General features: G+C 37.2%; 1 long non-coding RNA gene across 1 annotated transcript in view; it reads right to left on the reverse strand.

The window, feature by feature from the left end:
* The window catches only part of LOC148127558 (uncharacterized), a 50,336-nt gene extending 26,089 nt beyond the window's left edge, over nucleotides 1-24,247 (reverse strand). The window contains exons 1-2 of the long non-coding RNA XR_015740958.1: nucleotides 24,185-24,247; nucleotides 21,594-21,722 (exon numbers count right to left, since the gene is read on the reverse strand). This is a non-coding gene — a long non-coding RNA (uncharacterized LOC148127558). The remainder of the gene's footprint in view (nucleotides 1-21,593; nucleotides 21,723-24,184) is intronic.
* Nucleotides 24,248-25,384: the final 1,137 nt, after the last annotated feature.

The following is a 25,384-nucleotide window of genomic DNA, read 5'->3' on the forward strand; positions in this document are numbered from 1 at the left end:
TTTTGATAAGTTTTCTACTCAAAATGAAAAAATGCCTAGAGGAGGAAATCTCCAGAAAAAAAGCAATGGATAAGCAGAAGTTGAGTATTTTTGCTATCATTTTAGTTGTATCAACCCTACTCTTTATATTTGTCATTGTTGTTTAGGTCCCATTATTCCTCTTTTCATGAGCTAAATGATAGAATGCATATAATAATAAGCAACAGATCCAACAGTAAGAGGACTTTTAAAAACAAAAGAATCATCAGCAAATCCCTTCAAAATGGATACTTGTTCAGCTGTTGGCTAATATAATTTTCTAGTAATCCAAGGAATAGAAAGGACTTGAAAACAATTGCCAGAGAGAAAAAAAAAACTGATGGAAAGATGTTCACTGATATAATTAACATAACATCCTTGAAAGCATTGTAAGAATTGTATGTCGATCCCCCCAATTCCTTCTGCTCCACTTCACAGAACTTTGTTTTCTAGAATTATCTACAAAACTAAAATTACTCTCGGGGCAATTAACCATATTTCTACTGTAAAGATATGCCCACTGAATGGGAGGTAAGGAAAGGTTTGTGGTGTTTAGTCTGATTTGTTTTACTCATGTAATGTTGGGACTTAGAGATAACTAAACTTTGATGGACAGTAAACTGTTGTTTCAAATATTTATTGTAATCAAGTCTAAAATGCTGCTTTCAGAATACTAGAAACAATCTTATTCTGAGTGGGACCATTAGCCCATGACTGACAGTGTCTGTTCTCAGTTTTAGACTTTCTGACCTCATCTGGAGAAGCTAAAAATTGATCCTGTAGTAACTATACTTTGTATGTAAAGTATAATAATTTTGGAAACACTGTACCTTGATCATAGAGATTAAATTGAAGTCAAAGAGGCCATCCTGAATCTGCTTCATTTCATGTACATTATGCTCCAGAAGAAAATTTCCTCCATATTCATCATTTCTTGGATTTAGCTATTCCCAGCATCCCGAAGAAGAAAAAAAGACTCACAAATAGTTATAAGCTGCCAGTACAAGGAGAAAACAGTGTCCTTGATTTGAGTTACTGCACAATTTTATGACTTAATTGAATGGGGTCTGACCTTTATGTATTGAGTACGATCATTCTCATTGGGAAAGGCAGTTTTCCCCTGCTCAGTAACCATGGAGTATTACCAAAAGAAGCAGAAACATATCTCTGAGTATCCCCAGAGTCCATTTCTAGGAGACCAAAAACTAAGCCAGCCTCATTGACTGTCTGTCCATCAGCTATCTATCCTTTGGCTTAGTTTGAAAGCTGAAGTGCTGGAAAATGTTACTTTTCTGAACCATTGTATGACTTCTGTGAATCTCTTTAAAAGCACTTCTGAACTGCTTGGTTTTTCCTGCACTACTTTTTTAAAAAAAATTCTCTTTTCCTTTGGAGTATCTAAACCACAGGTTCTGAGTGTTAAAATACAATGGACAGTGAGTAGTACATTGTGAGTGTTTTACAAGTGTCACTTTCCTGAGATCTAGAAACTTAATGTCTACATTCTGGTTTGTAATAGGATCATTGTGTTGATTCAGTTTCTGAATACTATGCACCACCACATGGTCTCATGGGTACTAGAACTGGCTACCATGCTCCCTTATTTTAAATGACAACAGAAGGTGTGCCAGTTCAACCAGATATTTGCAGGGTTCCTGGATAAAATTGGATTCTTAAACTGAGTTTTGCTTTCATTCTTGTTTTTTAAGTGTCTTGTTTTGACATAAGTGATTAATTTTCTGATCAATGAATAAAGAAACAATTACATTATCCTTTTAAGACACTGCTGCTTTATTCTTTTAGGATACTATTCTAGGCTCCTTCAGGAAGCGGAGAAAATTTATATTACCCATATAGAGGAGGGAAAATTCAGACACTGTTCTGCAAAATCATGTATTTCAACATGTATCTGTTTCAATTATTGAACTTATTTTGGACTTTATCAACCATAATAATTAATCTGTAATTTCCATAGTGAGTTGGTATATACTGTATATATCATTAGTCCCAAATGGCCAGAAATGCCTTCTCCAACTGATCACATCCCTTTAAACAGATCTTCCTTAGGTTTTCTGCCTAAACTTCTTAAGCATCGCTCATGTTCCTGTTCTCTCCTGGGATAGTTAATCAGAATTGCATGACAATGTCATCATGGGTTGGAAATAAGTTTCTTCTCTAGACATCATTGATGGTCCCTAACTGGAACAGGAAAATTAATTCATAATAAAACCGTATCATGTCATGTGCTGAGTTTCACTAAAACTTGGCTTGGTTTTTATATCAGATTTCCTTATGCACCACATTAAATCTTAATGTCATTCACTTGTATCTGGCTTAGCTTTATCTGTTATCCCTGTCACTGGGACTTGTTCAATTTACAACAGTGCATCTGAAATGCAGATTGAGAACTATGAACTCAGCCTTTGTAGAAGCATGATGAAGAATAACACAATAGTTATCTATTAGGACTTTGAATTCCAGTCATAGCCATTGAAGGTTTCTTTTGTGCTTCCCATCTAAAGCATCTCAGACTTATGATTCTCTGCTTGCTGTCATATTCAAACTGACCTTTGCAGTTCTTTATATTTTTCACTCAAAGAACAGTTCAATTATACAGCACTCGTAGGCAAAGCTGTTCATTTCCATGGATTTGAGTATTCATAAATGTACATGATATAAATTATTCCATTAAAAAGGGTATTAACAGAAAGATGTCTGATGAGAGTAAGCTTGCTTGTGCCTAGTCTGTCTGTTCATACATATATAAATATGTGAATACACTACCACGCTCTAGAGATATTCATATTTTGTGTGGATATGTGTGAATCTGTGTGCATACAGGCTCACAAAATCTATGGGTCCTCTAGTGATGAGGCAACTGAAAAAAAATCAATACTTGCCATGTAGCATACAACCAATAGAATAAGGGGAATGATTTATGGATGGAAGGATGCAGTCAGAATCATCTGGGGCCTTGTACAGAGAGAGGGAGAGAGGAATAAGAGAGAGGAATGGTGTGAGCTGGATTGCAGCGGTTATTTCTACTGTGTGGCCAGATTTTTTTTTTCTGCAGCAATATCCCCTTTTCTCTAGCACTGAGGGACAGAGTTAAATGACTAGCAACGTGTGGAGTATAGCATGGATCAGCTTTTCTAACCTGCACTCTGGCTTGAAAATATGTATCATGCCACATATACAGTTCATTTTAAAAAAAATTAAGAAGAGACTCTCAAGAACACCCTTTGCTCTGCCAGGTATGTCCATTCTTAATGATCACCATAGTCAAGAGGCTCTGCATGATCACAATTATAGAGGCTCAACTAATCTGTCAGCTTTGTCGGCTTGCTTGCTTGTTTTTAAATGTATTGTTTCAATAATATATACTGGGGGGAGGGGATGTGTGCAAGTAGGAGCTAAGCCAGAACTATTCGATGTAAGAGGAGTTTGTGGTGTTTTAGGATATGCTTATTGTATAAGCAGGGCATGCTGCAGTGTTGAAGTATTCTTGAATGCCTAAGGTAACTTTGAGCAAGGTGGTATAACTGTTGATGCCAGAAAGAAACCTTCACCAGAAATAATGTTTTATTTTTTCCTGTTAGAGTTCAGATATAAGCTTGGAAAAGTAAGCATCTGCTGTTTCTGTTTCTGTTTGACCTGAATGCTTATCCATCTACTTAGAAATCCATTCTGTGATTACAATGGAACTTACTTATATGACAGTCCATGGGTAATGTAAGCCTCTGAAATTCATTTTGTTACAAGTTGCATCTTATGTCAAATACTATTTTCCCTTGTTTTATTATTCACAATTTGATCTATGCCAACTTGTTATTCAGTAAACCTTTCTCTGTATATATTTGAGAATTAAATACTGAGATAAAGTTTTCACCTGCACAGTTTCTCACAAAGTAAGATAGCATTTGTGCCTTTGTATACATATAAGCCCTTCCTATTAAACTCCATGAACCTGTGTATATCATTCAGAGGCAGGTATTGTCAATCATTCTTCAACTATTGAAATTATTGGAATTGTTCTGACTAACTCTAAACAATGAAAATGAGTTGGGCAACATCTCTTTGCTATTGTTTTGTATTAATGCGAATTAGTGACTCTACCTTAAAGAAACAAATCACCAATTATTCTGACATATGATTCCATAATAAAAGAAAGGTGAATTGATAATCTATTTTGTCTAAATAGTGCAGAAAATTAAGTTTTAAATTGATTTGTTCAAATATGAAATATAATTTCAAGAACAAAGTTGTCTGAGATATTGTGTTCAGTCCCAGACATAACAACAGATCCTTTTCAGTCACAATATGGTAGTGATTTTTTGCATTATTTTATATTATCCAGGGTTTCCAAATCACTTTATTTTACTTAATAATGCATTTGGTTCACTTTATTTTATGAAATAAAAGATAGGCATACAACATACAGAAATTAATCACTGTATATAAAAGTATCAGTGGTTCCAGGTGGGGATAGCCCAGTGTCTGATGTTTGCAGAGAAATGGGAGCATTGCATCTTTAAAACTTTACAAGTGTAACAACCATTCACTACTCAAATACACATTATTTGGGTTCTAACAAGGGATGTTGAAAACCTGGATGAAATTATATACAAACATCTTTTTAAAATCTCTTGTTTGTGTTTACATCTGATCATTCTTTGACTTGCAACTCTGTTATTCTATTCTATTATATTATTGGATTCCTTCCTATGGTTTGTTAACTTGTTAACTTCCTCAACCTGGATTTTCCAGATATTTTTAGAGTGGAAACTACTGCAACTTGGAAGTCTTACATTTAAACTTTCTGGTTTTTCTTTGAAGACATTTCACTTCCCCTCCAAGAAACTTCTTCAGCTCTTACTGGATGGTGTGGAATGGAAGGACCATCCAGTCAGAACTGAAGAAGCTTCTAGGGTGAGAAGCGAAATGTCTTCAAAGAAAAACCAAAAAGCCCAGTTGCTTCTTGAAAAAAGTACCTTTGAGACAACCATGACCTGAATGACTGAGAATCTCCATAGATTCTTACATCTAAAATGTATGAATGCTTATAGGCTAATATTCCTGTGATTACATTGTGTTCATTGGATTACTTATTGTAGGTATATTATATCTGGACTGCAAATATCCAGGCAATTCTTTGAAGGCAGCAGAAAGATAATGTAAAATATTTCCCTTTGCTTGCCCTTTTCATGTGGATTTGGATTTTTATTGTCCGGTTAGACTGTGCCTGTTAACTAGTTGGGTTCATCCAATCCACCTGCAGATGGTCCATGACTTTTAACCACATTGCTAAGTGATCATTAAGAAAGTCATTATGCAACTGGACCTGGTTTTATGGCCATTTTATCATAGGTGTGAAGTGAATCCGACATCCAACAATAGACTTTGCTTGTCAGACCCAAGATGGAAATCATGATCAATTGACTTCAAGCAGCTTCAAATGTTGTAAATACACGATGGTTGCCAAGTGCCTAACTTACGATCACATGACCACAGGAGTGGCATGACAAGGATGGATTATAAGTCACTTTTTCCAAGCCCATCATTTGTGACTTGTACACAAATTGTGACTCATAGTAAAAACAGTAATAAATCAAGGACTTCCCTGTATTAATGGGTTGGTTTGTTTTGTAATGAAAAAATGCCTTTAAAGAATATTTTCTGGATGTATTGAGAGTTGGGATTTCCTGTGAAAGGAAAGGGACAAAAACAAAATTGAATTGTCCTCTATAAGCCCATTATACCACACAGCAAGTATCCTGAGGATGTGAGAAGCTAACTTAAAGAGGATCACCCTGGGATGTTAAAAATACCCTCCTCCTTTCCCTTTCCTGTCTTCTCAAAGAGGATTTCCTTAACTGATCCCTCTCCTTAAGGAAAACCCTGTTGTTAAGTGAATTTTGCCCCATTTTATGACCCTTTCTTGCCACAATTGTTAAGTAATTGCTATAGTTGTTAAGTTAGTAACACTGTTGTTAAGTGAATCTGGCTTCCCCATTGACTTTAGTTGTCAGAAGGTTGCAAAGGTCATCACATGATTCCAGGACACTGGAACCATCATAAATATCAGTCAGTTGCCAAGCGTCTGAATTTTGATCATGTGACCATGAGGATGTTGTAATGGTCATAAGTGTGAAAATGGTCATAAGTAACTTTTTCAATGCTGTTGTAACTTTGAAAGGTTTCTAAATGAACTATTGTAAGTCAACAACTACCTCTATCTGTATGTTCTATAAGATCAGAGAGAGTCACTTGCTTTTAGTCCTCTCAATTAAGCAATGTGAAAGCCAGGGATTCGCTCAACCCCACTGTTCTTTCAGGCCTTTGATTGTTCATTAGGTTGGTGATGCTGTGGGACATTATTTTTTTCCACAAACATTGACTTTGTAATTTAACTGTCCCACTTTGGCCTTCTGAACTAGTCAGAGGAGCTGTCCAACAATATCAGCACTCAGAGGATGTGGTGCCATGCACATAAAAAGCTAGTCTAGGAACAAGCTTACACAATAGGGTTCTGTCAAGGCATGCTTCCTTTCTGTGGATGTTTGAGCAAAGCAGCCCCTTAAATAGCATGGTACAAGAATTAAGCAAAGGGACCAAGCTGGTCCATTCTGTCCTGCTCTGTAGTTTTCCTAGGACCCTGCACAGTTCCTCTGCCCATGTTAGAGCACTAACTTGTTCCAGGATAGTTCCAGTAGCTGCAGGAAGTCCTGAAATGTAAAAAATAAAAAAAGCCCAACACTTCCATCCCACATTGGGGGAGAAAGCGAAGATAGACCTTCATCAAAGTGAATCAAATTTCCTCTTCATTTTGATGAAAATAATGACATTACTTCCAGGCACAAATTTATCTGTTGAAGTGAAGTGACTCTTATCTCACCTGTAGTTTCCAGAAAAGTAGCTGAACTATCTAGCCAGCCTCCCTTATCCTTTTTGTTATCTTAGTTTTTACTTACTTTGGCAGGTTGATCAGGAAAAAACCCCCCACATCTTTTCATGGAAATAAATCTAGGTATAATTCTCAACATTTCATGGTAAATCAATGCTACTGGATAGTTTTTGCCAGATTGTACTTTCCCAACATGGTAATTTCCAAGGTCTAGATACTACCATCTCCAACATTTCTGGCTATTGAACAAGATATCCTTGGCTGAAAGAAGGTACAGGTCACAACAGTTTGAGGGTTGCACATGGTAAGAGACTCTTGCGTATGATATTGAGCTATCTTGACCAATCATCTGATTCAATATAACATATCTTACTATATTTGGTTTAAGCTCTGATTGGCATCTCTTCTGAGCTTTGTGTGGTGATTGGGGAAGTTGGGTATTTAGATGTGTAAATATGTGCTGCTTAGGTATATAATACACTTAACTCAGTGTAGGTTTTTGAGCTAAAATAATCATTTTTCTAAATTTGCACAACATATTGAATCATAAACTTGCTAAAAGGGCTGGATTCATACAATATACAAAGCCACACAAATACTAACAAAAATTAAATCTACTTAAGCTTAGTCTGTTGCAAGTATGCAACATTATGTTTTAAACTGACCTAGTATTGTGTGAACATAGCCATTCAGTCCACATTCTTCTAGTCTCTCAGTTGTCAGGGAACATCATCTCAGTAATCTGAATGCTGTTCTTTGATAATCTTCTGCCAAGAAATCTCCTTAGATTCTAGTTCAAGTTGACAAATAGATCCTCAACCTTTCATCTAGCCATTGTAGCTCTAGGTTTAATAGAATTTCAGTGTGTATGCAATAGCAGATTATTAATATCTGCCTGTACTTCATAGAAAATTGTACCTGCTGATTTCTCTCTGTCAAGAAGTATTAAGGACATACCAGATTATTGATCTGATCAACTGACAGGCCTCTACATCATTGGTGGGGGGAGCCCTTTGAGAATGCCTATAAGGAATTATTGGTATTTAGACTTAGATGTTAGGAATATTTTGGAGTAATATTAGCAATATCAGAAATAGTAATATATCTGTGGCATATTTTAATTCAGAATTAAATCAACATATCCCAAGTAAAATAGCTGCAGTATCAAAATTGCATTAAAGCATTTAAAAACTTTTTTAATGTACAGAATAGTCTTTGTAACTAAGTATTGATGTTTAATTTTGACTAAGCAAATAGAATGTGAAATAAGTTCTTTGAAGAGATAAAGACTGTCAAGTTTTGTCCTACACTTAGAAATTCACTATTTTTAATTCTAAAGGTAAACAAAAACAACATTGAAAGATGACTTAACTGTACTATAGCTACTGGTCAGATATTGCTGCTCACATAATTGGTAGGTCATATGTTATTTCTAATTCTGTTATCTCTTGTAAACCATCCCAGCTTTGATCACACAATAGCCTGGGAGTTTTGAAAGAAGTCTTGCTTTCTCTTTTATTCTTAGTTGTTTTTCTTCTCTGTAGTATTCTTTCTTCTGATGTTAAAGATGAAGCAACTTAAAGTATATCTTTTTAAACAGTTTGTGTGGTTATCTCAAAATAAATTATTATTAATTATAATGGTTTTCTTCTTCACTCAACTATATTTCCATGGTAACATTTCCACCTGGGAAGGGGGATTCACTGTGGGAGAGGGTTAAACATGGGGCAGCAAAGGGCAAGCAATTGGCCAGCCTTTTATTTTCTCTAGTCCTTTAGAAAAGGTTAGTTGAGGTCAAGAAAAGCCAAAGGGTAATTACTTTTCCTCCACAGGGTTAAAGTTACATAGATTGCTGACTGGAACAACTGCCTGGATGACCTTCAGCTCTTACCATTTTATTTATAAATGTATTAATGTACCTATTTATTCAGTACTTGATCCTCTTTTCTTTTAAGCAGAGCAAATAACAAGAGATGTGATGGGTAGGATAAAGAGTTAGAAATCTATACTTACAAGATAGATAAGCTGTGATGTGCCTTTTCTGTTTGCTGTCTATTAATTTAATTTACAAAGTGAAAATGCAGGACCAGTTAAGTGGGTCTTAAGTAGGAAAATAGAAAATGCCAATTCCACAAGAAAATAAAATGTGTGTTTTTTTAAAAGGCACTGTTTTTTAATTTAATAATAAAACTTCATAAAACTTATCCACATAAGTTGTGGTGACCTATATGACAACATCACGGGATCCCAGCCCCAGGAGTTTGCGGAGCACAGATTAAGAACCACTATTATAAATTTTATTTTCTGCAGACAATTCAAAGAATATTGATATAAAAATACTCTTTCTTCTTTAGACATTTGGGGGATGAGTGAAGGAGATGTGACGAAACCATCAATGAATCTTAAGGACATTAAAGTACCCAGCCAGTTTTGTTTGGCTTCAGTTTGTTTTAGTTTGATAGTTTTGAAATGTTTTATGGGCAATGTTTGAATATAAATTAAAATAAAGATAACATCAACAGTATCCTCCAAGATTTATGTTTCATGGTATGAAAATTCAGGCCAAAAGGTGCTCTACTCTTGACAGTAATTTGAATATATGTAGATTATAAATTTGGTCTACTGGTCTTTTGGGGAAAATGATCCAAGACTTGCTGAATAAATCCAAAAATCCATAATGCATGTTTGTGCAAAAGCCACACTTTTTCCATTTTCTGCGACTTTGCTATGAAACTCAAAAAATATTCACAAAATGTGAGTCTTGGTTAAAAAAAAAAAAGTAAAAAAGTGTGCTCATGGTTCACCTCTCCTATGGGAGCTGCATTGGCTGCTGATTTGCTTCTGGGTGCAATTCAAGGTGCTGGTTGACACCTTTAAAGCTATTCGTGGCTTGGGACCAGGTTATCTGAGGGACCATCTCTTGCTGGTCACATCTACCCAACTCACCAGAGCGAGGAGGCATGGAATGTTGCAGGTCCCATTCCCTAGGGATATACACCTGGTGGGACCCAGAAAAAGGCCCATCTCCATGGTGGCTTCCTCTCTCTGGAAATCATTCCCCCAGAGGTTAGAATGGCTCCCACTCTAACACTCTTCCAGAAGGCACTGAAGACCTGGTTCTGCCAGTGGGCCTGGGGAATGCAGAGTGGGGCAGAGCCCATTAAATGGCTCGTGTGATATGTTGTTGCCAGGGTAGGGGGTGGGGGGTTATTTTATTATGTTATTTTATTAATTTATTATTTGCTATCTTTTTTATTGGTTTTATTGTTTTTTATATTGTTTTATATATATAAAACAAAAATATTTACTCCGAGAAGCACAAAGCCGAAGACACAAGCCTGAAGATGATGAATGAGACTTCATCGAAACGTCGGCTAGATACTTCCAATTTTACATGGGAGAAAACCCGAATAACCAAAGATCCATCTATATCTATATCTATATCTGTGTGTGTGTGTGTGTGTGTGTGTATCTTTGGTTATTCGGGTTTTCTCCGGCGTAAAATTGGAAATATTTTGGTGACGTTTCGACAAAATCTCATTCGTCATCTTCAGGCTTGTGTCTTCGGCTTTGTGCTTCTTGGAGTAATGTGAGCTTGCAGCTGTTTTTTCTTTTAACTGCCAGTGGGAGTGAGACTTGACTGGGTGGGGGCTTGGCTGTGTTCTGATCGGGTGGGGGTGTGTTCTTATTGGTTGGGGGTCTGGCTGTGATCTGATTGGTTGGGGGGTTGTCTGTGTTCTGATTGGCTGGGGGTGTGTTCTGTTCAGGTGTGGGCTTGGCTGTGTTCAGTTAGTCTTAGTTGTCGGGGGATTTGAGCTGGTGAGCTGTGATCCTGTTGTTTGGCTTCGTGTTCATGGTCGTGCCACATCTTCATGTTGGGCATCAGTTCACTTCATGTATGGGTCAGAGGGGATTGAAGTGGGTAGTGATGCAGCTGCAGTGCAGCTTCTGGTCCATGGTCGTGTCTCATCATCTGTGTGGGTGTGAATCTGCTTTCTACATGGACGTGTGGTGGTAGCATCTTGTGTGGCCTTCATGGGTGTGGGTCTGGTGTCATTCTTCATGTTAGGTACTTGTTTGTAAATGAGGGCGGGTTTCCAAATGACTGGTAGGCGGGAGGTATCATCTCGTTTATTCATGCTGTGTAGGCATTTTTCTATCTCTATGGCTTCTCTGATTATTCTGTTGTTGAAGTGTTGAGTTTTGGTGATAGTTCTGGTATTTTTAAAGTCAATCTCATGTCCTGTGGCTTTGAGGTGCTGGACCAGGGAAGAGGTCGGTTCTTCTTTTTTGATTGAGTTCTTGTGTTCTTCAAAGCGTGTGCTAATTCTTCTGTTGGTTTGTCCGATGTATGTGTTTGGGGCAGGCGGTGCATGGGATTTCATATACTCCTTGGTTTTCTAACTCAGTTCTGTCTTTAGGGTTTCTTAGGATGGTGGATATTTTTCTGTTTGTGCAGAATGCTGTCTTAATGTTGTGTTTTTGGAGGATCTTGCTGATTTTGTCTGTAGTGCCTTTTATATATGGGAGGAGGGCTTTGCTGTTCTCTTGTTCTCTGTCTTGGATTTTGGTTGGGGTTTGTTTTTGGATTAGGTGGGTAATCTTCTTTCTTTGGAATCCATTGGCTGTTAGTACGTTAGTGAAAGTGTGTAGTTCGGTTTTTAGGTGTTGTTCGTTGGCTAAGCATTTTGTTCTGGAGATGAGTGTCTCGGCTACGGAATTGATCTGTGCTGGGTGGTGGTGTGAGAGTGTGCATAGATAGCGGTTTGTATGTGTTTTCTTCTGGTAGATGGTGTGTCCTAGGGAGCCATTGGATTTTTTGTATACTAAGACATCTAGGAAGGGAAGTTAGCTTCTGTTTCATGGTGAATTGTATTTTTGGGTGTGTTTGGGTCTTTTCCCATGTAAGATTAAGAGTATCTTGGTGACGTTTTGACATGGTCCCACTCGCCATCCTCAGGCTGGTGCTTTCAGCTTCATGCCAGTGCAAGCAGTGTGTGATCAGACCTGCTGTCTCTCTATAAATACTGGTGGGGGGGGCTGGTGTGCTGGGCTGGTTGGCTGCGCTGCTACCTCTTGATTGGTTGATGGAGTTGATGTTGGTATAATGGGCTGTGTGATGGCCTTGTGAGTTTCGTTGTGCAGATATCCTGGATCTTGTGCTGTAATCTCCTGGGTAGTTTGTTTTGTAGTGATCTTTTTTCCATTAGCGATCTTTTTTCCATTAGCCTCTCATGTTTTAATGGCTTGGGTAATGGGTTGTGTGATGGGCTTGTGAGTTCTTTTGTTGTGGTATCCTGGGTCCTGCGTTGTAATCTCCTGGGTTGTTTGTGTTTTGATCTCTTTTCCATTAGCCTCCTGTGTAGTAACGGCTTGGGTAATGGGTTGTGTGATGACTTTGTGAGACTTATTGCTGTGGTATCCTTGGTCTTGTGCTGTGATATCCTGGGTCATTTGCTGTGTTGCAACTTCTTGAGTTCTTGTGGTGTAATTTCCTGAGTTTTCTGATGTGATATCCTGAGTGGGTGGCTGTGATGTAGCATTCTGGGTTTTAATCTTCAAGTTTGGGGTCTGGGTCTGTGTTCTTGGTGTGTGTCAGCTTGTTTGGTTTTGGGGTCAGGGGGTGCGATAGCTGGCGAAGCAGCCATGGTTTGTTTTCTGGATGGTGGCTGTCCTTCATTTATAGGATGGGCTTGGGCCTGGGTCTGATGAGGGGGATTGGCGGTGGTGTCCCATGTTGTTATGGATCTGGTGTTGGTTTTCATGGCTGGGACTCGTTTGTTGGTGAGGGCTAGCTTCCAGATGTCTGGTAGGTGGGAGGTATCATCCCGTCTATTCATGTTATGGGGGTGTTTCTCTATCTCAATGGCTTCCCTGATTATTCTCTTGCTGGAGTGTTCAGTGTTGGATATTAATTTGGTTCCTTTGAAATTAATTTCATGTCCTGTGGCTTTAAGGTGCTGGAAGAGGGAGGAAGTATTTTCTTCTCTTCTGAATGCGTTTTGTGTTCTGAGATGCGTGCATTTATTCTCCTGTTGGTTTATCCAATGTTTGTGGCTGGGCAATTGCTGCATGGTGTTTCATAAACTCCTTGGTTTTCTAGCTGGATCTTGTCTTTGAGGTTTCTTAGGATGTTGGCTATTTTTTGAAATGGAAACAAATGAACAACTGCCATTCCTAGATGTACTAATCTACCAAAAAACAGATAGCACACTAGGACACACCATATACCAGAAGAAAACACACAACAACTGCTACCTCAATGCCCAATCGCACCACCACCCAGCACAGATAAACTCTGTGGCCAGAAACAAATGCCTGTCAGACAAGACACACATAAAGACTGAACTAAGCACCCTGACTAAAGTACTGACAGCCAACAGCTTCCACAAAAGCAAAATCACAGGCCTGATCCACAAAAACACACTAAGACATTATGGAGATCTAGAAGATGAACAGACGTATGGAACAGCTGTCCTGCCCTACATAAGAGGCACTACAGACAAAATCAGTAAGATACTACACAGGCATCACATCAAGACTGCCTTCAAAACAGACAAAAAATAGCAGCCATCCTAAGAAACCCCAAATATAAGATTGACCTGGAAAACCAAGGCATATATGAAGTCCCCTGCGCATCATGCCCTGCCACATACATTGGACAGACCAATAGAAGAATAAGTACCCACCTGGATGAACACAAAAATGCAGTAAAAAAGCTGGAACATACTTCCTCACTAGTCCAACACATGAAAGCCACAGTTGATAGCATTGACTTCAAAAATCCTAGCCGCTATAGAAAACCCCAGCTACAGAATTATCAGAGAAGCCATAGAGATTGAAAAAAGACCTGAAAGCATGAATAAAGAGATGACTCCACCAGACTGTCAATTATCTGGAACCCTGCACTCACAAACAAAAAAATCCCCACACCACAAGTCAAGCAAACACCTGGGCACAAACAGACCCCCCCCCACCGATACTTCCAGCTCAAACACACCCCAACCAGGCACCCAGATGAAACCTAGCTTCCTAATAAATGATAGCCGTCCTTTTACCCGAAGCCAAGCCGCACTAAAAGCCTCCAATACAGGAAACACAATGTTGCTAGCCAATCAAAAAACACTACAAAACAGAGAGAAGATATTAGAAACACCATTCAAGCAGAACACAACAAACTCCAAGACCAATAAACACAGACCAAGACTCCCAACCAATCAGGATGAAGAAAAAACCATTCTAACACAGCAGTAGTCTAGCACCAAATTTAAAACAGAAACGGCTCTGATGCCTGACTCACAGACGAACACAATACAAAAGTCTGATGATGGCAGATGAGATTCTGCCGAAATGTCGCTACAACTTTAAAACCATAACTATAATGATGTGGGAAAATACCCAAACAAAGCTGAATACCATACATTATAGATAGATAGATAGATAGATAGATAGATAGATAGATAGATAGATAGATAGCTCGATCTATCAATCTTTGGTTATTCGGGTTTTCTCCCACGTAAAATTGGAAGTATCTAGGCAACGTTTCGATGAAGTCTCATTCATCATCTTCAGGCTTGTGTCTTCAGCTCTGTGCTTCTCAGAGTAGAAGCACAGAGCCGAAGACACAAGCCTAAAGATGATGAATGAGACTTCATCGAAAAGTTGCCTAGATACTTCCAATTTTACATGGGAGAAAACCTGAATAACCAAAGATCCACATACAAATGCCTGTGAGAACCTCAGAAAATATATATATATGTGTGTGTGTGTGTGTGTGTGTGTGTGTGTGTGTATGCATGCATGTATGTATACATATACATATATATATTCTTATAAGCCGCCTTGAGTCACCATGTGAGAATAGGCAGCAATATAAATTTCCAAATAAATAAATAAATAGAATATATTAAAATCTAAATACCAGAGAATATGTCACAATTTCCAACAGGAAACTTGCTTGTCAGCAAATGCATACTTTAGGAAAAATATATTCATTAAGAAGAGTGCAAACTTGTATAAATATATGTTGCTGTATCTATAAATATAGAGCTCAGAAGGAGAAATTAAGAGAAAATTAAATTAAATTAAACACCAAAGCCTTAATTTCATATTTTATAATCTATCACTGGTTTCTCCAACTCATTTCATTTGTAAAATGTCTGATCATTCCAATAGTAAGAAAAATTGATTACAAATGATTGCATTGTGGTTGCAGCTCCTAATTCATATTTACAACTTTGGTATTGGCCAAATACAGCGAGTGATGTAAAGGTCAAATAATGGTTGCTGAAGTAGCCTTCAGAATATATATATCAGAAAATCGCAATTCAGCATCTTGATGGATGGCCTGCTCGGTTCAACAGATCCTCAGACTCAGCACAAGTTATAAATAATGATAAAGGCAGCAAATGGACGATATAGCACAGCACAATCAATTTCACTTGCTCAAGATGGAAGAATAATGCATCACTTATATATACTTGGATGTATAGAGAGCTGCATGTAAATTATTGAGTAACCTCTCTACTATTTTCACTGCCAAACAAAATGGCAGGCAAAGTCCCACTTTCTGAACAGAAATTATCAGTGCTTGTCTCTGGTCATCCATTCCTATCTTGGCAGCGGTACTCTTGTGCTAGAGTTGCCTTCTGAAAGACGTTGTCCTTTAAGAAGTTAGGACTAAAACTTACAGAATTCCAGACAGCATGGAAAATGGAAATATTCTAAAAGAAAAATGAACGTTTGTATTTATACATATTGTCTAAGAGCTAGTGTGGTATAACAGCTAAAGTTCAGTGAAACCCAATTTCCACTCCTGAAACCCAATTTCCAGACACTGAAGCCAATTGGGTAAGCTTGAGCCAGTCACTTCTCAATCCTAATCAGCTGCAGGCTCTGTGACAAACTGACTAATAAACAAAGCTTGTTGTTGCATTGATCATTTTTTTATATGAACTGGGTAAGCATGGTGCATAAAGCAGCAGACTTTGCAGGACAAATTCTCTGTTTCATTGCCTGTTTTCTGGAACAATGCATTCCTAGAGGATTATCAACTTGGTGATATTCCATAAGTCTTTGAAAACTTAACTTTGCTCCCAGATTTGGGATAGGGTAGCAGTTGAATCTCAGTTGACTGTTCTTTGGAGTGCTGCATTTGCTCCTTTTAGGCATGCATGATCTTTTTCTCTTGTTTTATTGCTCATTACTTTTAAACTTGGAATTGTGTGGCTTCTACATTTAATAATAATAACAGCAACAAACATGCATATACATACATACTTACAGAGATGGCACACACCCAAATAAAGTACATTTTATTCATGCCCCACATAAATATAGATGTGTGCATTAGGTTAAAATGCATAAAAACAACAAGCAGCTATGATGGGACCACATGGATGAAGATGAATATGTGTTATATATCTGCTATCTCATATTTTATTTAGCCCCAAACAGAGCCATGGGCACATGGAAGCAAAAGTGAATGTACTGCTGGTTGGAATGGATGGAACCCCTACTGACTTCATAATTTCCAGGAGTTTCAGAATGGGAAGAATTTTAAAAACAGCCAAAGGCTCCATCTGAAAGGCTGCCTTCCTGCTAGTTCCTGGAGTGTTCACTCAAATGGAAAGCTTCTGCAGTACAACTGAGAGTCCTCCAGAATTACATATTTTACTCCCTAAGATTTTCTACAAACTTTAATGTATATATTTATTCTTCAGACATTCCATGACTACTGAATATTTGCTGTCAAATATTTTTTAAGGAAATTGGAAACCAACAAACCACTTTTAAATACAGCCATACCCTTTTGGTGGAAATGCATCCAAGAAAAGGACCTGTGCATGAAATAAATTATAAATGATCCATAAGAAATCTTTCAACTTTCTGATTTTTCAACTTGCTTCAGTTTTAAGCAGAGATTATATTAACAGATCCTCCTTCCTTTTTCACTGTTATGACCCTCCAGATAATAGAGTTATTTTCCAAACTGTTTTGCAAAGCTTTAGCCACATTTTTGGACAAAAAGACTGATCAAGCACCTTGAGTTTCTGTACTGATTCAGCAACCCTTGGAATTGATCTCTCTTCCTCCTCTCCCCACCCCCTTCCACAAGAGCCATCCTATCCTCAAACTGCCACAGGACGTGGATCGATGCATCTTCAATTGGAATAATTGTTTTCCTTTGTAAGGCCTCTGTTACACTTCTGGTCCTGAATGGAGAACAGTGTGATTGACCTCCAGGAAAGCAGCAGATGTGTCTGAAGCAGTGCTCCCCTAGCCTAATCTCTCAAAGCCAGACCTTGAAAAATAAGCAGAAAGCGTATGCTGAGCATGAATAAGTATGGGAAGGAAACAGCAGGGCAAGCCACTCAGAGCTGCTCTTTTGATAAGGCAAAAAAAAAACCCACCCCACCACCCTTTGTTCATCCAAAAGGTTTTTTTTAATTATCATTACTTAATGCTATATACTCTGCTTTGCCAAGTTTATGATCATCCTCTGTTAAAACTATAACTTTCTTTATGTGCCAAATAGAAGGGGTATTTAAAGGTTCCATAAAGGCCTGCAGCAGATGGAACGGGTTCTCAACAAGGTTTTTAAATGTCCATTTTTCAGTCCATTCAAGATTAATGATCCAATCCTAGGCATGGTTACATAAAACACCAGAGCACAGGAGCTATCATTTCCTTCTTAAAAACCTGTTAAGGCACCCAATATACTGTAATAAGGTATTCTTTCCTAATGCGATGTGGAAATGACATGTGATCATGTTATCACATCATGTTCTTGATTTGATAACATGATTGGCTGTTTTACATAAATTAATAGAAATACTACAAACAAAAAAGAGAAGAGGCTCCATTACAGTTTTGTGAAAATGTCAGAAGTAATTATTGGTGCAAGAATATCTACAGTTTGAGTTTGACTTGGTCACCTCCTTGCAGTTCTATAATGCAACCACACAGTCTTGCTCCTTTGCACTTTTTATGTCTATGCCAAGGTCTTGTACTTGAAAAGATGTATTTTAAGAGTTGTGCATTTTGCTTTATGAGCATATTGATGTGTGAAATTAAGTAGTGAGGTGGATGCTATAAGTAACCAAGACACACATTAAATGAGCTGGTCAAGCAGGATTCCTTTATTAACATAGGACATTGTCTCTATTTGTTGAAAAATTCAATCCAATATATCACTCTTGTAGACTTTCTAATGATTTCTATTCTTTTTATTTTTGGCCTGTTTTTTCTGGTACCTAGCATGGACTACATGGTAGCTTTGTATCTTTGATCGACTATGACGCCATTCAACAAATGCCTTTGCTTAACCAAACTTTCACAAATGTTGTGAATAAATTAATTATTTTTTAAAGCAGTAATACATTAATTCAGCTTTGAATATACTAAAATTTCTGGTTACAAAATCTTTATCAATATACATTTTAGTAAACAGCCCATTATTTACTGAAGGAAGAAGCTTCTATTTAGAAATGCTTCAAATTTCCTAATAGTGAATTAAAACATTTTCAAATAAAATTTAAAATATGCTTCCACTTTCAGACTTACTTATTAAAGCTATTAATTAGTTTTAACAGAAGTAGTATGATTCCAAATAATGTAATCACTTTGTAAAACTAATGCAGCCCATTTGCAGAGAGAAAAAGCAGGGAAGTTCCTATCTGTGGTTGTTTTTGTTATCATTATTTAACACTACCCATATCTTAAACTAGGTGGAATGAAAATACCTTTGCAGTATATTGTTTGTAATTTCTCCATCCCTTCATAGGTATTCAGATGTTTTTAAGGTAGTGGTAAATGTAAAAGGAAAATATTGAAGTATCTTAACCACCACTTCTCCCCTGCCTAGTATTCTCTCTGTAAGCCCACAGCTATATCAATAATGCAGGATTCGGGGAATACAATGCATAGTAGGGCAGTGGCCCCCAAACTTTTCAGCACCAGGAATCCATTTTTCCATGGACCAGAGGTGGCATTTCATATGCTGCCTGCAAGCTGTGGTTGGGGCTTCGCTTGTTTGTATGGTCCAATTTCTGGATGCCACGAACCAGTGCTAGTCCATGGACCTGGGGTTGGAGATTCCTGTAGTAGGCTACTTAAAGGTAGAACAAATGACTATTCACATTCTGAAACAATTGAATTAAGATATAAAAGGGAATTCTGCTAGTGCCATTAAACCCACAATGTGAAATTAGTTAATTTTACAACTACATATTAAAAGTAAGATCTAGAAAATAAATTTACCAAACAGATTTAGTCTAAAACTTGTGGGTTAAGTTAAACTAAATTCAATTATACAGTATACACACACACTACTGCCCTGAAATTTGAAGAGTAAATTACAAGTTGAATAAATATTACATTAAAATGAATTACATATCTGTCTACCCATTTTTGGCAAAAAAAAAAAAACCCAATCTTTTTTCATGAAATTTTCTTGGATGCAACATGCTCTTTTCAGTTTTCAAAAATATGTGAACATATTATAGATATCTGGCCTAACTCTGCAGTTTTCAGTTGTTTATATCAGCAATTCATAGCTAACACCTTGTCATAAACATTTTAAAAGGTCAAAGAGATTGCAATACTTTGGCTAAAGAGATAAATAGTCAAATAAAACATCACACTGTTAATTCCCAGATGACAAAAAGAGACATATATCCAATCAATAAGGATGCCAGAAGCATTCTGGGAAAGAGGGCAGGGTCAGCCTTGAAGTGTTAATAACTTTTTCACACTATTTGGTTTCAATTCATCATGTGACTTAGCAAGTAACAAAACTGTTTTATTAGCAAACCAGGACTGATATCAGGCAACAGACATGGACGAGTAGAAAAAATACTAGCATATAAAAGAACAGAAAAAACAAGTAAGTTCTTTTCCATTTAAATTACCAGCTGGACCAGATACTTTTTCTACATTTTTTTCTGAATGTTAGGTCAGAATGAATGACGCAGATCTTAATATCTTTCTTTGCTGCAAGTTACAGCTTTAGCTAAAACGCAAATGTATGTTGTCATTTTTTTCTAACATACCTTTTTTCAAATATATAGAAATAAGTCATGTTTATGTTTATTGACATTTTGTTATTGTAGTCATTTTATAATTCAGCATGGTAAAATTGTATCTGTCTCATAAACATTGGCAAGATTGACAGTACTACTAAATAAACATTATAATCTGTATATATTGTTTTACTGTATCAGCTAGTATGCCTGGCAAGTTAAAATCATAAAATCTCATAAACATAATGGAAGGAATCCCAGAGATCATCTAGCCTAACCCCATGCTTGAAACAGGAACAACTAAATGTTTTAGACAAATAGTTCTCTAGGCTTTCCTTGAAAGCTTTCTGTAAAGAGAAACATATCACTTGATGTGGAAACCTATTGACAATTCTCACAGGAAATTCCTCATGATATCTAACCTACATCTACTTCTCTGTCATTTCAACTTGCTATACGTACCTGTTCTGATGACAGAAGAAATCCATTTCTTCCTTTAGATGACAAAAGACTGTGATTATATCTCCTTTTGATCTTTTCTTTTGCAAGCTAAACATATTCAGTTCTTTTAACTGCTCCTCATAAAACTAGTTTTCTAGTCATTTCATTACTCTGGAAACACTCCTTTTATCTTGTTCTACTTTATAAAAGTCTATCAAAAACTAGGTTCAAGCACTGGGACTAGATTAAAGCAGCTGTGATGCATTATAGTAGCATGGATTTCCAGGAGGGAGGGGAAGAATAAGAGACAAGTCAGTTCAGATAATTTGTGAGCGAAAGAGTGTGAAGAGAGTTCCTCCTTAATAGTTCTCAGAGGATATGGTAGATGCAGGTACTACAGTTATTCAGTTTCTCAAGATTTGGTCTATAGATATGAAAACAATAAATAACTCAGCTTAGAAGAATCAACATTGTCATTCTTGATTTTTGGGCTTGACATAAACATAAATGGTCAATTTCCAGATACTGGAATTTCCAGAAGTCTACTCTTGTTCATACCTCAAAATATATTTTTCCATTTTCAGCAGCTGCAGTACACTGTTGTCTCATATTCATTGTATTAACTATTAGAACACATACATCCTTTTCACATGTACTACTGCCAAGCCAGGTCTCTTCCAGTTGATGTGAATCCTTTGATGAATACTGGGTTCAGATATCCAACTTGTTATGAATCTGTCCAATCATTGTACAGTTGTATCATCCAGACCATATTTTACCACTTTATTAATCAGAATATTGTGAGACTTCATCAAATGCTTTGCTAAGGTCAAGATGAACTATGTCCATGACATTTTCCCCAAACTAATAAGCTAATAACTCTATCAAAAATAGATAAATTTACTTGTCATAACCAATTTAAAATAACCTATATTCCTGTTAATTTTTGCATTCCTATCCAGTTGGTCAGAAATAAGCAGTTTCAAAATCTGTTTGTGGATCTTACCTGGTATAGACTTTAAGCTGACAGTTTATAATTTCTAAGTCCTTCTTCCCTTTCTTAAAAGTAGAGATAATATTTGACCTCCTTTTAGTTTTCCCAGATTTCTCAGTTCTGCCAACATTCTCAAATTATTTATTTATTAAATTTAATAAATAATTACTGTTCTGTGATCACTTTCAGTACCCTTGGATATAATTCAGCTTACCCTAGAGACTGGAATTCATTGACATGGTTTAACCTCTCCTTCTGAATCTTGAGTTTCCATTTCCTTCTCCATCTAATTGCGGGACAACCATGGCCAGTTGGGACTTAATTTCTTTTCTGAAAGAAAATACTTTAGAAGGAAAATGCAAATTAATATGTTCTGCCTTCTCACCAACACCTTTTATCAATTTACTCATTTCTCCTTGTAACAGACCTACTGCCTCTTTGCCTTTTCTTTTGTTTCTGAAGTATCTCCCAAAAACTTATTTGTTCTTTGTCCTTTTGAGCATTTCTTGCAAGCTTCAGATCCTTCTTGCACTTTCATCTGATATAATTTTCAGTTTCTGATGATTGCCTTCTATCCTTTTTTTTTAGTTTCTCCTTCCATTTGCTAAACATGCCCCTCTTTTTTTCTAACAGTTTTAGAAAGCTTTGTACATACCCAGATTGGTCTTTCTAGGTGTCTTTTACTTTTTTTTCTAGTAGGAATTGCATGCAGTTGTACTTTCAATATCACAGGATTTCTTATCCATCTTGGATAATTTTCTTCCTCAAGATGCAAAACGCATGGATCCAGCCTAACTTTTTTTGTGTGTTCATCATAATCCACTGGCATTATCCACTGGGAAACCTAGGGTTTCCCGCTTGGGCAGGGGGGGTTGGACTAGATGACCTACAAGGTCCCTTCTAACTCTGATTATCTGTTTATCTCACTGTTCTGAAATCCAGTATTCAAGTCTGACTCGCCTCTATTCTTTTTTCTGTTTATATCATACAATCGAAAGACAAAATTAACATGGTCATATTCTCTCAGGGTTCCAGTAACCTTCACTTCTTTGACCAATGTCTCCCTGTTGGTTAGAATTAGTTCCAGCAGAGCATCCAATGTTTTTCCTAATAAATGTAAAGCATTCCCAGCATTGTTTTTGCCAAAGCCATGTCATATTTTTCTGGTGAAACCCTATTTCCTGAATCTGTATTTAGAAAATTATTATCTGTATTTTTTCCATGTTCTCATTAGGGTTAGAAATTAGTGGCAAAACATATACTGTACATTATGTGCAAATGCTTTGGGGCTCTGTTGAAGTTCTTGTTACAAGACTAAATCAGGTAAAGTGACAGGTTTCTCTGTCTAAGCTACTGGAAAGAAGCTGCCAATCAGAGTGGGCACCTTGGACCTTGATGAATAAACAGTCTGATACCTTGTTAGGAAGGTTCTTGTGCTGGTTGCATTGTTGGTCTTTTGCATGGTCTTTTGCTTTAAGTCTCACATCTAGTGCATGTACAATTTAAAGCTATGAAGAATATAGCAGTAGGTTTCTAGCAAGCATCTAATGCATCTGAGGAGATCAATATGGAGTCCAATGCCTATGAAAATTTTTGAGGGATGTCTACTTTTCTGGTAAACAAAAATCAAGATGGTAGTCATAACAGGGTTACAGCTGTGCCTTTTTTTATGTGCAACACACATAAAAAGGCAAAAGTTTAATGGAGAATAAGACCATTTGTGTTAGCTCTCTACAATATTGCCTGCAAGGCAGTTCTGGATAAACAAATACAATAGGAAATAATCAATGTGATAATAAGGGAAGAGGACACCATGGTGTGTATGAGTCTTAAGTGATGTTTCAAGCACACAAATTTTCCTAATTTAATTTTGAAGTGTTGGAAAGGGCAGAATTGATTTTTCCTCTTCATTAAGAAAATTATGGCCACATACTATATAGTGTGTTCCCTCAAAATCAATAGGGTGCAAATGAAAATTAAAGCAAACGATGATTCATTAAGTATCCTGTGCTGATGAAATATACTTAGTCACACCTTAGAAATATTTATTACAACTTTTCCATGTTTCTTGTTCTTTTGGTGTCCTGGAGGGCCATGGTTGATTGATGATATTGGGGAAAGAGCTGAACTTTTTTTATGTTTTAGAGTGTTTTCAGAGGGTTTATGGTGTCTGAATATTCTATATTGATGGATAGATGCTGCATCACTGGAGGTTTTCAAACAGAAGTTAGACAGCCATTTGTCTGGGATGGTCTGTGAATTCTTGCACTGGAAAGAAAGTTAGACTAGACTTTTAAGGTCCTATTCAACCCTATGATTTTATGAAAATTCTGTCTGTGCAGAGATCAACACATAAATAAACTAAAATGTTGGGCTTGGTACACCCAAGCTCTACACTTTCTACTTCAAGCTATAAAGTGTAAATTAATATATAAGGCTAGCAAGGCAAATTCACATAGGCCTAATTTCTCAGTAAAGCTCTAGGAAAAATTGGGTCAGCAAAGAAAAAAATAAAGAACTGTTCTCTTGGCTATGTCTCTTCTTCCTGTCTCCCAAGGTTATTGCAATGTACTATTACATCTTCTTACCATGTAATTTGTTTTACCAGTAGTCTCTGTTTAGCATTATTCCACTAAATGCTACATCAGTCAGAATGTAAGAGTCTTTTTTTTATATTGTGTCTAATTTACATATCCAAAGATTCTGACCTTTAAATACAGCTCTGAAGAGAACTAAAGGATAAGAGTGCATGCAGGCATGTATAAAAGAGAGAAATAGACAAGTGATATGAAAACGAGCAGCTACCTGTGATTCCAGCAATAACCTTGAACACTCTAGGTGCTTTCCTTGATCCATTGTAAACCTTCCGTAACTCTCCATGGGCCTCCCTGGCAACCATTGCTAACAACTCCAGAGCAGCAGGATTGTGGGAGGAACAGGTGCTTTAGTTGGTCACTGCTGGGTCTCCTGCTGACTAAAGAGCATAAGTGGCACTGCTGATCTTTCCCCAATAATCTTTAATCAAGTCACCTACTTCTTGAGTTTAACTGTTAGATTCTCTTATGATTGTAGACTCGGTTTTACATTCTGGGAATATTGTACAACTTCAAATAAGTAGAGAGGCCACTTACAAGAGTTTAATTTTGCTAGTTGTTGCTCAAGGAGCTATGTCATGTTCCCCACCAACCCAGGAATCAGTGGTGCAAGTCAATATTCATATATTAATCTTTGTTAAAGCTTCTTCTGAGATGTAATACTTTTAGCTGCAAAGGCAAGCTCAGTTGTTGAATAATCCTTCATTCCAAAAGAAACTCCTTACATAAGGAAAAATAACATTTTGGAGAAAAAGGTATTGTAAACAGAAGATCCCACCCCCAGGGAAGGCAAGTTGAAGTCCTTCCAGGTGATAGGCCTGGAAACTCCACCAACCCAGCCATGGAGTCAAGGACCTCAGGCAGGAAATTTGCTGGAGTAGCAACAGTCCCAAGTGACTCTTAATAATCTTAGGCTTAATAATTATAGGATGATGACCCAGAAGGAGTCCTGGTGGCACAGTGGTTAGAATGCAGTATTGCAGGCAGTTAGAAGTTCAGTGCAGTTCTTGTGAGAACAGCCAACTCCTGTCTTCTCTCATATCTCACCCTACCCATCACAATAGAGATGATATAGTCTCCCTCATCCTTCCAGAGACTTCTGCTCTGGTCCATATCCAGGCCCACACAAAACCTACCCATGCAAGCAATCATCTCTCAGTATTCCAACCAAACTCTCCATCCCAATTCAGCACTCAGAGAGGAAGTTCATCTAAGTAAGAATTTATTAGAGAAGTCATATTGGCACATCTGGGGAAAACCCAAATCTGAATTCCTGCATTTTTCCCTGCTAAATTAAACTCACATCCAACCCACTTACTGATGATCCTCAAGTCAACGCTCCAATCCACCTCCATTCTGATCTCCAAGTCCACTCCCCTCCAAACTCCAGTGACTTGACCTTGAGCTCTGG

This window comes from Pseudonaja textilis, chromosome 1 (assembly GCF_049901715.1).
Source record: "Pseudonaja textilis isolate UNSWEBS1 chromosome 1, rPseTex1.2, whole genome shotgun sequence".
Classification (NCBI taxonomy): domain Eukaryota; kingdom Metazoa; phylum Chordata; class Lepidosauria; order Squamata; family Elapidae; genus Pseudonaja; species Pseudonaja textilis.